This window comes from Symphalangus syndactylus, chromosome 3, assembly GCF_028878055.3.
Source record: "Symphalangus syndactylus isolate Jambi chromosome 3, NHGRI_mSymSyn1-v2.1_pri, whole genome shotgun sequence".
NCBI lineage: Eukaryota > Metazoa > Chordata > Mammalia > Primates > Hylobatidae > Symphalangus > Symphalangus syndactylus.
This window is the reverse complement of record NC_072425.2, coordinates 89,120,615-89,135,965: the sequence shown is the minus strand read 5'-3', so window position 1 is coordinate 89,135,965 and position 15,351 is coordinate 89,120,615. Positions and strand designations below refer to the sequence as shown.

The 15,351-nt window shown below is 36.3% G+C and overlaps 1 long non-coding RNA gene across 1 annotated transcript in view; it reads right to left on the bottom strand.

Annotated features, from left to right (window-relative positions):
* LOC134736204 (uncharacterized) overlaps positions 1-15,351 on the bottom strand; it is a 54,664-nt gene that overhangs the window by 32,767 nt on the left and 6,546 nt on the right. Inside the window, exons 2-3 of the long non-coding RNA XR_010120061.1 lie at positions 12,220-12,306; positions 11,535-11,631 (exon numbers count right to left, since the gene is read on the bottom strand). This is a non-coding gene — a long non-coding RNA (uncharacterized lncRNA). The remainder of the gene's footprint in view (positions 1-11,534; positions 11,632-12,219; positions 12,307-15,351) is intronic.

The window sequence follows — 15,351 nt, the reverse complement described above, 5'->3', positions numbered from 1 at the left end:
TTAGGATAATATCAAGGTTGTTTTGACCTAAAGGCAGGATTTACAGTAAGTACAGGAAGATAGAAATCTTTAGGCATTCCCAGAAGTCAACGTGGCGGATTAGCAGCCAAGATGGAGTCCCTTTAGCCTCCACAGAGGGATTTTTGTTGCTTTGGTTGTGCAACTTTATATTTGAAACTTTACTATTTGTATCCCAATCTAATACAAATTTAGATGGCTGATTTTACCAGGGAAAAGGAGTAGGTACTGACTTGCTCATAAGGAAGCCAAGGACAATTTTCTCCACGAGAGAAAGAGTTAGGTGACAGAAAAGTAAGGAGCAAAGGTGCTTCAAGTGACTATATAGCACTAACTGCAGACAATAATGATGACGGTGGTGATGGTGAAGGCTGCCATTTATTCTGTGATCAAAGAGATATTTAAGATGAAATATCTCTTTGAATCTTCAGGACAGCCTAATTAAGTAGGAAATGGTGCATCCACCTTAATGATGAAAGATCTAGGTGCCAGAAACGTTAAATTACACAGCTCAGAAATGATAAAGCAGGATTCATGCTTACATTTGCCTAACTTCAAAGCTTGGGATCTCAGCCACTACACTGTACGGACATCAGTGTCCCCTAAGCCTTCCAGGAAATTCCATCAAAAAGACCATAGGAAAAGAAAGAGGAAAAGCCAATGATAACAAAAGTGTCAAGGAAGCAATCAATTTCACTTTGTAACACCTCCCAAGTTGCAAAATGTCAGTGTTCACCCCTCATTGCTGTGTCCCAGCCAGCTCTGCCCCACCAGCAGACCTCCCTGTCTGCTATTATCCCTGCAGAGGCAACACCCTAGATCAATGACCACAAATGTCACCACGCTTTATCACTTACTGTGTGCTTTCATAGCAATCTCATTTACTATCCTCAAAAACACAAGTATTTAATACAGAAGCCAAGAATCATAAAGAATGCGCTGATTTATCTAAATTAGGGTTTCCTAACTTAGGCATTATTGTGCTGGATAATTCTTTGTTATGAGCTCTGTCTTGTGCAATGTGGCGTGTTTAGCAGCATCTGTGTATTCTACCCACTAGTGCACCTTCTCCTCAGCACCTGCCAATTGTAACAACCAAAAATGTCTCCAGACTTTGCCAGATATCCTCTGCTGGGGGACAGAGGAACCTCTAGCTAAGAACCGTGGGCATAAAATGATGCAGCAAACAAGTAGAAAAGATGTTCTGACCCAGATCTTATGACTAACATGGTGTGTGATCCATTGCACCCCTGAGACTGCAATGGAACATTGAATTTTAGAATTTTATGTCATAGAATTTTAGAATCATAGAATTTTTAAGATCCCACTGACATCCAGGCAACTTCCTTATTTTGCTGATGAGCAAACCAAGACTTAGAGATGTGAGTTGACAATCACAATTCTATGGCTCAAAATATTTTAAAAATAATTTGAAGCAAACATTCCTAAGATTCTTGGCAAAAGTCATATTACTGATACACATCCACAATGGGTACATCTTGTCCTGTGGCTGCACAAATTAGCCATCTCATCTGTCAAGAGAGTCTTTCTAAAACACATAGGTTAACTTCATTTATACCAATGCTAAAACAAGTCATGCCATACCTCTGCTGCCCTTCATGTTGAAGCCTTTCAGTCACCCATACATGTTTCTGTAGTTCTAGAAGCCAGACTTCCAAGAAGCATAAAATCCATCATAGGTGTTGGGGGAGGTAAAAGGAAAACCACCATTCTGAACAGATGGGGCCATTTGAAAAATGGCATAATGGCTGTGCTCAAAGAGCCTTCCTTCTTGGCATTCCATTCTCTGACCCCTCCCTCCCCTTTTGTCTGTATCCTGATCACTTCTACCCTATAGCTGGGGCCTCTACCCAGATCCACTTTTCTCAGAGGCTCACAAGACAGCATTAGGTCTGTGGAAAATCATCCTTTTCATCAGGAACCAGTGAGATCTTAGCTAACCTCCTGCTTCCATGTCTGTAGTGGCAACTGTTGAGATACAGTTCTACATTTATAAATTTTCTCAGGTCTCCACTCACAATATTTGAGTGCTTGGTGTTCCAAAGAAGAAAACCAATTATTACTTCTCTTTGGCCACACACGGAATTACAGAACACCATGGACTTGGATGCCAGATGTTGCCATAGAGTTCAATTTTTTCTTGCTCCAAATTAAAAATGCCTTTATAATACTTAGTCTGTTAAGAATTTAAAGCTGCTAAAGAGTGCCTTTTAATTCCTAAAAAAAAGTGATAGAATATTAACATATCACATCAGAATAAAGCTAGTGTATAAGAAACCAACAACCCCCACCCCCAGCACACACACACATGCAACAAGTACATCTAATGCATGAATTCAAGCATTTGTCCTGTTTTATAGCGACAGCATAGGAGCTTCGCATTGTACTAATTAGATTTTTTATTTTCTGGTGCTTCGCTATTTTAGAGCCTTGTTGACCTTAAAAAGTCTGTCCCTCCCAGGATTAGTTAATTCTTAGAGAGAGAAAACAACTCATTTCCCAGGAATACACCTTTTATATGGAAGCCAACCAATCCAGAGCCTGTATTCTCAACCACATCCTTTATCAGGCTTTCACACTATCTCCCTGCCCTAATAACTGCAGGGCCAGGTACCAGGCAACTAGAAACATCATTCAAACTAGCCGATCTTAAACCTGTTTACCTTGCCCTGCCTTTCCAGAGGAAAGCACTCTAAAGGTTCTTGCTCAAGTTTTCCCCATTTCCTCTGCCTCCTGACAAATCCCAGTGGTTGCCCATGTGGCCCTATGTGGTGGCCATGCCTTCTGTTTCCAGGGATCTGTAAGTATAATCTTCTTCCTTCATGACAGCCATTTTTAGCTCTGTGTGTCTTACCATATCTGATTAAAGCAAGTCCTGGGTTATTTTATTTTATTTTATTATTTATTTATTTATTTTGAGATGGAGTCTTGCTCTGCCGCCCAGGCCGGAGTACAGTGGCACCATCTTGGCTCACTGCAACCTCCATCTCCTGGGTTCCAGCAATTCTCCTGCCTCAGCCTCCTGAGTAGCTGGGATTACAGGCACCCACCACCACGCCCAGCTAATTTTTATATTTTTAGTAGATACCAGGTTTCACTATGTTGGTCAGGCAGGTCTCGAACTCCTGACCTCAGGTGATCTGCCCTTCTTGCCCTCCCAGAGTGCTGGGATTACAGGCGTGAGCCACCGTGCCTGACCAAGAGCTTTGATTTTTAAAGTAGACAAATTTGGTTCTGCTACTTTAATAGTTGTGTTAACTAGGCAACACTACTTAAGTCATCTAAGCCTCAATTGCCTCTTGTAACAACAGAACTAACAAATCAATGATTAATGAGAGCACTGGCATAATAGTAATAGTATTTAATATTTATTGAAGCATCTATAAAGTTTTTTCAAAGTACATAACTCAGAGTAAGTGCTTCTAGTGAGAGCCATTATTATTATTGTTAACTTTAACAGTAAAGCAATAAATTTTTCCCTTATGTAAACAGATAGCTAATGGATAAATGATTAGTCATCATCATACTTGCTTACTTTATTAAGAAACAGAGTAAACATGAAGAGACTATGTAGCTAGGTTCAGATCACAAAATGACTCTGTGGCAGAGTTGGATTTCTGCCCTGTCCAAGACCCAACCCTTCTCCAGAGATCACTATGATTCTTTCATTTCACTTAAAATAAAAAACTTTCATTTGGGGAATTCCCTTGTAGAGTTTCATGGTTTTGTCCCAAATTCTCTTGAGTCTGGAAAATTACTTTGTGTTCTTATGTTTAATATTCTGCATTCCTGTTAAAGATGGATTTTTGCTGAGTTAAAGGCCCACACAGTTCTTATAGGTTCCAATTTAGAAACAACCCTAAATCTGTTGTGGCTTTGAGTTAGTCTTGGCAGAACACTTCAGGGTGGGTTGGAGAGTTTTTAATGGGTTTCTTTAAAGGGATTCTTTAAAGAGTTTATTTAGGCTCAAACCAAAGTAAACTGACTATCCTATTCCCATAGATTTTTAGCGAGACAAGGGTTAGAATTCAGAGGAAATGTGGTAGGCAGAGTCTACTGAGAATTTGGTTGATATTGTGGGCCATAAACTGGTAGCAAGACTATGGTGACATTAAAAGAAACTTTCTCACAAAGACATTTTAAAAACTTTTTACTCCTTTATGTTCCCATAATATTAGAGTTGTTTTGAAAATATTAATACATGGATAGTTTATATCTATATATACACATATACATACACACCTATACATTCAAAGTGTATATATACACACACACTTTGAATGTATTTTTATATATATATGCTTTGTATAAAGTATATACTACATATACTTTGTATAAAATATATACTATATATACTTTGTATAAAGTATATACTATATATACATTCAAAGTATATATAGTATAGTATATGCTTCAAATATATAGTGTATATATATTCAAAATACATATAATGCATATACAAAATAGTATATATAAAGTATATATACATATGTACTAATAAAGTGTATATAGTGTATGTAAAGTATGTGTGTATATATACTTTCAAAGTATATATAGTGTATACTTTTTACAAAGTGTGTTTTTTATATATATACACTTTGTGTATATATATATATATACTTTGTATGTGTGTGTATATATATATACTTTGTATGTGTATATATACATACTTCGTATCAATGCCAAAATACTGCGTGATAAAGTTGATGTTTTGCTGAATATCGAATCACAAAATGAGCTTTCAGTATCAAAGAATATCTACATATTGTTATTGACAGGGTAGTAAAAATTTAAAAGTCTAATATAAAGTCGGCCGGGCGCGGTGGCTCACGCTTGTAATCCCAGCACTTTGGGAGGCCGAGGCGGGCGGATCACGAGGTCAGGAGATCGAGACCACGGTGAAACCCCGTCTCTACTAAAAATACAAAAAAATTAGCCGGGCGTGGTGGCGGGCGCCTATAGTCCCAGCTACTCGGAGAGGCTGAGGCAGGAGAATGGCGTGAACCCAGGAGGCGGAGCTTGCAGTGAGCCGAGATTGTGCCACTGCACTCCAGCCTGGGCGACAGAGCAAGACTCCATCTCAAAAAAAAAAATAAAAAAATAAAAAAATAAAAAATAAAAATAAAGTGAACAATTACAATTTTCAAACACTGCCAGCTACTAATAGCTCCTGCAATCACTATACAACTTATCTGCTTTATTAAACAGATATTTATCTGAGATAAGTGGAAGACAAAAACTTGTTTCTCTAATACTTTCTTATTTTATTAATAGCTTTTCTATTTTTATTACATCTAAAAATATATATGATTTGGGGGTTTATAATCTTCAGGAGTATTTTAGGTCGCAAACATACCCTGCTCTTAATTCTTTTTCGTGCGTTGTGAAGAATTCCAAGTGGGACATTTTCTTTGATGAAGTCATGGCCCAAATATAGTTTAAAACTTAAAAGTTCAGTATGTTTTATAATAATGAGGTTAACATTCTTAATTTTACATCCAATAACTTTATAAAATCTAAAAGAATAATACCCTTTTGTTTGTATCTTTCAATCAAGTAACAATTTTTTTTTTCTTTTTTCAGATGGAGTTTCACTCTGTTGCCCAGGCTGGAGTGCAGTGGTGTGATCTCAGCTCACTGCAGCCTCTGCCTCCTGGGTTCAAGTGATTCTCCTTATAGTACAAGTCACCAATGTTAGAAAATCTAAACATATCATAAAATAAAATAAAAAGTGTCCTTTATACATTAAAAAGATAAAAACAGGATATTATAAATAATTTAAAAGATAAAATTCAAAATTTGGAGGAATTTCTTTTGAAATGCATCTCACCAAAAACTGACACAGGAAGAAATAGAAAATCTGAATAACCAAATTCTTACTAAAATTTGAAATCCAGTGTTAAAAACTTCCACAAAACAACTCCAGACCCACAGGACCTCATTACTACCCTCTTCCAAATATTTAAGAAAGAAATAACACTGTTCTTCCTATAAACTTTTTCAGGGAGTAAAGAGGGAATATTTCCCAACTCTTTTTATGAAACCGTTATAATTAGATAAAAACATCACCAAAAAAATTTACAGACAAATTTCTTTAAAGCATAGATGCAAAAATCATAAACAAAATAATAGCATATGAAACATAACCATATATAAAGAAAATACAAAGAAAGCATATATAAAGAAAATATTTTAAAATTAAGGCCGGGCACGGTGGCTCAAGCCTGTAATCCCAGCACTTTGGGAGGCCGAGGCGGACGGATCAAGGGGTCAGGAGATCGAGACCATCCTGGCTAACACGGTGAAACCCCGTCTCTACTAAAAATACAAAAAATTAGCCAGGCGTTTTGGCGGGCGCCTGTAGTCCCAGCTACTCGGGAGGCTGAGGCAGGAGAATGGCGTGAACCCGGGAGGCGGAGCTTGCAGTGAGCCAAGATCGCGCCACTGCACTCCAGCCTGGGGGACAGAGCAAGACTCCGTCTCAAAAAAAATAAATAAATAAAATAAAAAATAAAAAAATAAAAAAATAAAAAATAAAAATAAAATTAACCACATATAAAAAGGATAAATATCTTGACCAAGCATGGTTTATTCTGGAAATGCAGAGATGATTAACAATCAAAAATCAATTGCTCTAATGAAAGATGTTAATAATAGTGGGGTAGAGTAAAAGGAACACCTGTACACTGTTGGTGGTAATGCAAATTAGTACAACCATTATGGAAAATGGTATGATTAAAACAAAAACTAATGGTAGAATTACCATATGATCCAGCAATTTCACTGTTAGAGATATATCCCAAGGACTTGAAATCAGTATGTCAAACAGATATTTGCACTCCCATGTTCATTGTAGCATTATTCACAATAGCCAAGTGACGAAATCAACCTAAATACCCATCATCAGATGAATGGATAAAGAATGTGTGGTATGTATATGAGGGAATACTATTCAGTCGTTTTAAAAAAGAAATTCTGTCATTTAAAACAACAAAACAACATGGAGAAACCTGGAGGACGTTATGCGAAGTAAAATAGGCCAGGCATAGAAAGACAAAAACCTTACCTGAGGAATCTCATGTGAATTATAAAACAACCAAACTCATAGAACCAAAGAGTAGAATGGTGGTTATCAGAGGCTATGGTGATAAGGAGAAATGGGGAGATATTGATCAAAGGATGCAAAGTTGCAGTTAGATAGGAGGAATAAATGACAAGTATTTAAGGTGATGGCTATGTTAATTAGCTTGCTTCAATCACTCCACACTGTATGCATATATCATAACATCACTGTGTACCCCATAATTATATACAGTTATAATTTGTCAAAAAAATTACAATTTTTTCAAAAAATAAAATTTGTAAAAAGTAAGGATGAGATTGGAAAACAATGCTAAAAATAATAATGGGAAAATGTGTGCATGTGGGGAAAGGGGTATATAGGAATTCTGTATCCTATAGGAACTCTCTGTCCTATCTTCACAATTTCTTTTGTAAATCTAAACATATCATAAAATAAAAAGGATATTTTAAAAATCAGTTATTGTGATTTACCACATCGAAAGAATAAAGGAGGAAAATAATATGTGGTTATATCCATAGAGGCAGAAAAAGAATTGGATGAATTTTACCATACAATTATAATTTAAAACTCTTAGCAAATTAGAAATGAAGGGAAACTTTCTTAATCTGGGAAAGGATAGTTCCCAAAAGTTATAGTAAAAATTACATTTAATTATAAAATATTGTAAGCTATCTCTCTGAGAAAAAAGGTTGAGACAACATACTTGCTATAAACTGTTCTATTAAACACTAAACAGAATGACCTACCAAATGTAATAATGCAAAAAAAAAACATAAGATTCTATAATTAATAAATAAAATTAGCATCATAGAAAATAAAAAAAAACAGCAAACCATTAGATTCAGTAACCGAATTACTAGATGCAAGGTTAACATAAAAATCAATTTTAAAATGTTCTGTATTATAGAAATCAATTAGTTCTGTGTGCCAACCACAAACAGAAAACAATTTTTTAAAAAACCATATATACTAACAACAAAGAATATCAAATACCTGTGGGAAAATCTAACGATGTATGTGTAAGACAGCTATAGTCAAAACTATAAAGCATTACTCAGAAAAACTACAGAAGACCTAAATAAATGAAAAAACACATTATGTTTATGGATTGAAAAATGCTATATTATACATATATCAATTTTTTAAACATATCTACAAATTTAAATCAGTTAAAATGCCAGAAGTAATTTATTTGTGGAAAAGGAGTGTTTCATCTTAAAATTTATATTGAAAACAAAGAGACAAAGCATAATCAAGGCAATCTAAAGAAGAACAAAACTGTAGGACTTAAACAGCAGAAGGAAAGACCCATTACAAAGCTGTAGTAATGAAGACAGGACAAGGACAGAGAAATACAGCAATAGAACAAAGCCGACCCACACATATGTATCACTTGTAACAAAGATGACATATTGAGATAGTTAGGAAAGAAGAACCTCTGTCATAAAAGGTGTTGGGTCAACTGAATATTCTTATTGGGGAAAAAAGTGTATCTACCTCACACAAAAATTAATTTCAGATGGATTTTAGATTAAAATGTGAATGCTCAAACGTGAACTTATACAAGAAAATGTAAGATAACATCTTTGTGACCTTGGAATAAACAAAGATTTCTTTAAAAGGAAAAAAAAAAAAAGGCTAACTGTGAGAGAAAAAATAACATATAGCACTATATTGTTGGAGAATATATATTCATCAAGATAAAAACATCAAGAGAAAAATAATGTACCCCACAGAATTGGAAAAACATTTGCAATTCATATTCCCAACAAAGAAATCATATAGGGTCCACTTAAAATACTGCTACAAATCAATAAGAAAATTTCAAATAGCACAATATAGTAATGAGCAGAAGACTGACTTGAACAGGCACTGCACAAAAAGATATACAAATAGCCAATAAAAAATATATGAAAGAGTGCTTAGCTTTATAAATTACCAAGGAAAAGCAACAAAACCTCAATGTAAATACCACTTGTATTAGTCCATTTTCACACTGCTATAAAGAACTACCTGAGACTGGGTAATTTATAAAGGAAAGAGGTTTAATTGACTTACAGTTCTACCTGGCTGGGGAGGCCTCAGTAAACTTACAATCATGGTGGAAGGGGAAGCAGGCACTCTTACAGGGTGGCAGGAGAGAGAGAAGGACGAAGTAGGAACTTCCAAACAGTTATAAAACCATCAGTTCTCATGAGGACTCACTATCACGAGAACAGCATGGGGGAACCTCCCCCATGATCCAATCACCTTCCTCCCTCGATATGTCGGGATTACAGGTCCCTCCCTCGACACATGGGGATTACAATTCGAGATGAGATTTGGGTGGGGACACAGCAAAACCATACACCACTGCACCCACCATAATGACTATTGAAAAGAATCATTATGCCAAACATTGTTGAGAATGTGGAGCAAGTGGATCTCTCATGCACTGCTGGTGAGCACACAGAATGTGCAAGCACTTTGACCAACTATTTGGCTCCTTCGGCTAAAGTTAAACACATAGATATCCTATGACCTAGCAATTTCACCTTTGTATATATCCAACAAAGATAATATATTTACCAAAAAACATGCATGATAGTATTCATAACAGCACTCTTCCTAATACTCCAAGCCCAGAAATGACCCAAATGTCCACCAACAGTAGTAGAATGAAAAATTAAATGGTGGTATATTCACAAGACGAAATATTATTCAACAATTACAATGAACAAACTACAACTACACATAAATCCACATGTAAATGATTACTGATCTTTAACAAGATGCCAAAAATACACAGTGGAGGAAAGATAATCTCTTCAATACATGGTCTTGAGAAAACAGATATTCACAGGCAAAAGAATGAAATTAGACCCCAACTTCACACCACTCACAGAAACTAACTCAAAATGAATTAAGACTTAAATGTAAAACCTAAAACTATAAAGGTCCTAGAAGAAAACATAAGAGAAAACCTCCTTGACATTGATCTTGGCAGTGATATTTTGAACATAACACCAAACGCACAGGCAACAAAGGCAAAAAAGTGGCACTACATCAAACTTAAAAGCTCTGCACAGCAAAGAAAACAAGCAATAAAATGAAAAGGGGCCAGGTGTGGTGGCTCACACCTGTAATCCCAGTACTTTGGGAGACTGAGGCAGGTGGATTACATGAGGTCAGGAGTTCGAGACCATCCTGGCCAACATGGTGAAACCCCATCTCTACTGAGTGAGACATTCTGCCTGGGCGACAGAGCAAGACTCCATTTCAAAAAATAAAAATAAAATAAAAGACAATCTACACAACGGAAGAAAACATTTGCAAACCACATTTTGAATAATGCATTAGCACCCAAAATATATAAGAAACTCATACAACTCAATAACAAAATGACAAATAACCCCATTTAAAAGTAGGCAAAGACCCAAATAGATATTTTTTTCCCAAATAAGACATACAAACAGCCAACGGGTACATGAAAAGGTGCTCAACATCAGTAATCATCAGAGAAATACAAATAAAAAACACAATGGGATATCACCTTCTAGCTTTAGAATGGCTATTATAAAAAAGATAAGAGGTAACAGGGGTATGGAAAAACTGCATGTTACCTTTTCCCCAAAACCAATTGTCTCATAACTTCTCTAGTCCCATCTTTACTACTCTTTTGTTCCAACTTTTAAAAGTTTGATCGCTGAAGTTATATTTTTTTATTTCTTCTTCCTTGTCCTCTGAATCTACCTACCTCCTTAAAAATACCTCTCAAATAGTCTTACTTACTGCTATCAAACTAGATTTTAGTGAGTCTACTTAAATCTTGTCTTTCCCCAAGTCCTTCCAGTATATCCATGGCTATAATGTCAAATAATCAGGTTAATTGTACCAAATACCAATGGCTTTGTCTCTTTCATTCCAGAAAATTAAAAAAGTTATCCTAAAAATTGGTTCAGTGCCTTTTACAATCATATGTACCTTATCTCTCTCTCCATTTCTGCATGAACAGTCCATCATATCCAAACTGATCTCGTTTCTCTACCATGAGATAATTCACCTTGCATTCCTAAAACTATGCCCTTGTTCCTCCTCCACATTTTTCTACTTACTGAAACCTTAGCCTTCCTCCAGAAACTAACCTCAGGGCCATCCTCATCTGTGGGTGAAACCATTTTAGATCATAATGTTCTTCCTCAGTCTTCTTAGATACTAGAATAGTCACTCTTTGTACTATTCATCACATAACTTCTGTCTTGCCAGGTATATTAGGTTCCCCTAGAGAAACAGAATCAATAGGCCGTGTGTGTGTGTTTGCGTGTGTGTGTAGAAAGACAGAGAAAACAGGCTCACGTAATTGTGGTGGCCGGCACTTCCAAAATCCACAGGCCAGACTAGAAGGCTGGAAATTCTGGCAAAAAATTGATACCTTGTATCTGAAAGCTTTATCCTATCATCTTCAGAAGACTTCAGTCTTTTCTCTTAAGGACTTCAACTGACTGGATGGGGCCCACTCAAAACAGCATCTGAGGAATTCAAGTAAGTCAAAGCAAAAGTATTAGAGATTATGAAAACAATTGAAGCTTGTGAATAACATAAAACACTTCTCCATCTTAGAAAGAATAGCTTGTGGTAAAGATGGAAACAAAAATGTGTGTGTATGAAACTTTGTCATAGTCAAAAATGATCATCCTACTATTATTTTGGTCATTTTAAAGCATCCATATAATTCATATCTTCTTTTCTTTCTTTCCCTGTGACAGGGTCTCACTCTGTCGCCCAGGCTGGAGTGCAGTGGCACAATGTTGGCTCACTGCAACCTCTGCCTCTCGGGTTCAAGAGATTCTCCTGGCTCAGCCTTTGAGTAGCTGGGATTGCAGATGCCCGCCACCATGCCCAGCTAATTTTTTTATTTTTAGTAGAGATGGGGTTTCACTTTGGCCAGGCTGGTCTTGAACTCTTGACCTCAGATCATCCAGCCACCTCGGCCTCCCAAAGTACTGGGATTACAGGCATGAGCCACTGCACCCGGCCATATCTTCTTTCATTTAACCAAAGATCTCATGCTTTCCATCCAACCAGTATATCTTAGCTATTTGTCAGATTATTCTTACCAAGGATGCTTGAAGATTAAGTGCATCTCAGATGATTTCTTCTCACATAGGTATTTTGTCCTATGATTTCCATCTTGGCACATGAACCTAGAAATATTTTTAAGGCAAAAGTCCTTATAAATAAAATATTCTCTCTATTTTTACATTTTTCTTGTATGTTCCACAGTACTTGCCATGATAGCATCCACACAGCTGTCAATAAGTAAGAATTGGCTGACTGATAGATTTTGTGTAGAGCAATTAGAATGTTCAGAGTTCTTCTCTCATGTTATTTACTCAGTGCTGGATATTACTACCTGATTATCTCACAAATATCTCAAACTTGACATGTTTCCAGTTAAATTTATCTTCCTTTTGAAACATTGGGTAACAGAGAGGAACATGGGGGCAGCCATTGTGGTCAACCTGTAGCTTTCCATACAGTGAGGACCTGCTCACTGGCTCACAAATTGCTTCGACCTTGTGTTGCTTTGTCTCAGTGCACTTTTCTCTACCATCTAAATTGTATTCCTTCTGCCTGGGATAGTCTTCTTGATCTTTATATAGCAACCTCCTTTTATAATTCAGATTGCAGCTTAAACATTGTCTTCTACAAGGGGCTTTCTCTGACCAGACATATATAAATATCACATTACTCTTCATAAAATTACCCTGTTTTAATTATATACCAAAAACTGACCACTCTCTTATTTTCCTTATTTATGTATGCCTTTTTTTTTAATTGTGACTCTCCCTGTAATGGAGTCTAAGCTCTATGACAGCAGAGATGTCTAGGCTGTTCAGTGCTTAGAACAGTACCTGGCACAGTATATATCTACAGAATGAGTAAATTTTTTAAAAATCATTTAATGAGCTTATTTAAAATGTAGATTTTTTTCCAGCACATTTCTTTAGATTATCATTCAGTACATGTAGGGCAAGGCCTAAGTAGGTATCTGATATTTTTAACATGCACTCTGGGTGATTCTGATGCCAGAGGTCCTTTGACAATACTTTAAAACTGCTATTAACAGCAGATAAAAACAATACGTTGTCAGCATTAAGGTGTATTTTAAACTTTATTTTTATAATCTTGGATTTAGGAAGATAAAATTTCCTCTAGATAAGTAGTGCCTTCTGTTTCTCAAGGCTTTGTGCCAGATACTATACAGTCATGTTTCTCAAAATCTGATATGCATTACAAACCACTTCGACAATCTTGTTAAAATGAAGATTCCTTTCAGAAGTTTTAGAGTGAGACCCAAAAATCGCATTTTTATAATGGATTAAAAATATATAATCTAACTGTATGCTGTCAATAAGAGAATCATTTTAGATCTAAAGGCAAATAGGTTAAAATCAAAAGGATAAAAAGAGATAACCCTGCAAATATTAACCAAAAGAGAGCTGGAATGGTTATAGTAATATCCAGACAAGCTACACCTGAAGTCAAAACCTTTTATAAGAGACAACAAAGAACATTAGATAGTGATAAAACAGTCACATCACCAAGAAGATATAACAACTATAAGCATACAGCCACAAAATATCACAACTCCTAAATAAATACTGACAGACTCAGAGAGAAATAAAAACTTCTGTAATAATGGTTAGAAACTTGAATATTACCCTTTTTTGTTAACAGCTTTATTGAGATATAATTCACATATCATAGAATGTACCCATTTAAGATGTACAATTCAACAGTTTTTGTATATTCGTAGAGTTGAGCAGCCATCACCACATTCAATTTGTAGTGGTTTTATCATCTTGAAAAGAAACCCTATATCACTCTCATTAGCTATCATCTCTATTTCTCCCCCACCCAGCAACTACTAACTTACTTTTTTCTCTATGGATTTGCCTGCTCTAGGCACTTCATATTAATGGAATTATATGGTATGTTGTCTTTTGTGATTGGGTTATTTTACTTACCATAATATTATCAAGGTTTATTTATGTAGCATGTATCAGTACTTCATTTATATGGCTATCTTCACCTTTTATATAATTTCACCTTCTATTTTAGATTTAGAGCTTACATGTGCAGGCAGGTTTGTTACGTGAGTTTATTGTGTGACACTGAGGATTGAGGTATGAATAATCCCTTCGCCCAGGTAGTGAGCATAGTATCCAGTAGGTAGTTTTTCAGCATCTGCTCCCCTTCCCCTCTCCCACCTCTAATAGTCTCCAGTGGCTATTTTTCTCATCTTTATGTCTATGTGGACCCAATGTTCAGCTCCCATTTATCAGTGAAAACATACAGCATTTGGTTTTCTGTTTCAGTGTTAATTCACTTAACATAATGGCCTCCAGCTGCATTGATATTGCTACAAAAGATATGATTTCATTCTTTTTTATGGGTGCATAGTATTTCATGGTGTATATGTACTATATTTTCTTCTCTTTTTTTTTTTTCTTTTTAAGATGGAATCTTGTTCTGTCGCCCAGGCTGGAGTGCAGTGGCATGACCTCAGCTCACTGCAAACTCCACCTCCCAGGTTCAAGCGATTATCCTGCCTCGGCCACCCAAGTAGCTGAGACTACAGGCATGCACCACCACAGCAGGCTAATTTTTGTATCTGTAGTAGAGACAGGGTTTCACCACGTTGTCCAGGCTGGTCTAAACTCCTGGCCTCAAGTGATCCACCCACTTCGGCCTCCCAAACTGTTAGGATTACAGGCGTGAGCCACCATGCCCAGCCACGCACCACATTTTCTTTATGCAATTGACCATCGATGGCACCCAGGTTGCTTCCATGTGTCTGCTATTGTGAATAGTGCTGTCATGAACATAAGAGTGCATGCGTGTTTTGTGTAGAATGATTTCTTTTCCTTTGGAATTGCTGGGTTGAATGGTACTTCTGTTTTAAGTTCTTTGAGAAATCACCACACTGCTTTCCACAGTGGCTGAACTAATTTACATTCCCCCTTATATAAGTGTTCCCTCTTCTCCATAGCCTTGCCAGTATCTGTTATTTTTTGACTTTTTAATAATAGCCATTCTGATTGGTGTGTAGTGGTATCTCATTGTGATTTTGATTTGCATTTTTCTCATGATTAGCGATGGTGAGCATTTTTTTATGTTTGTTGGCCACTTGTATGTCTTCTTTTGAGAAGAGTTTGTTCATGCCCTTTGCCCATTTTTAATGG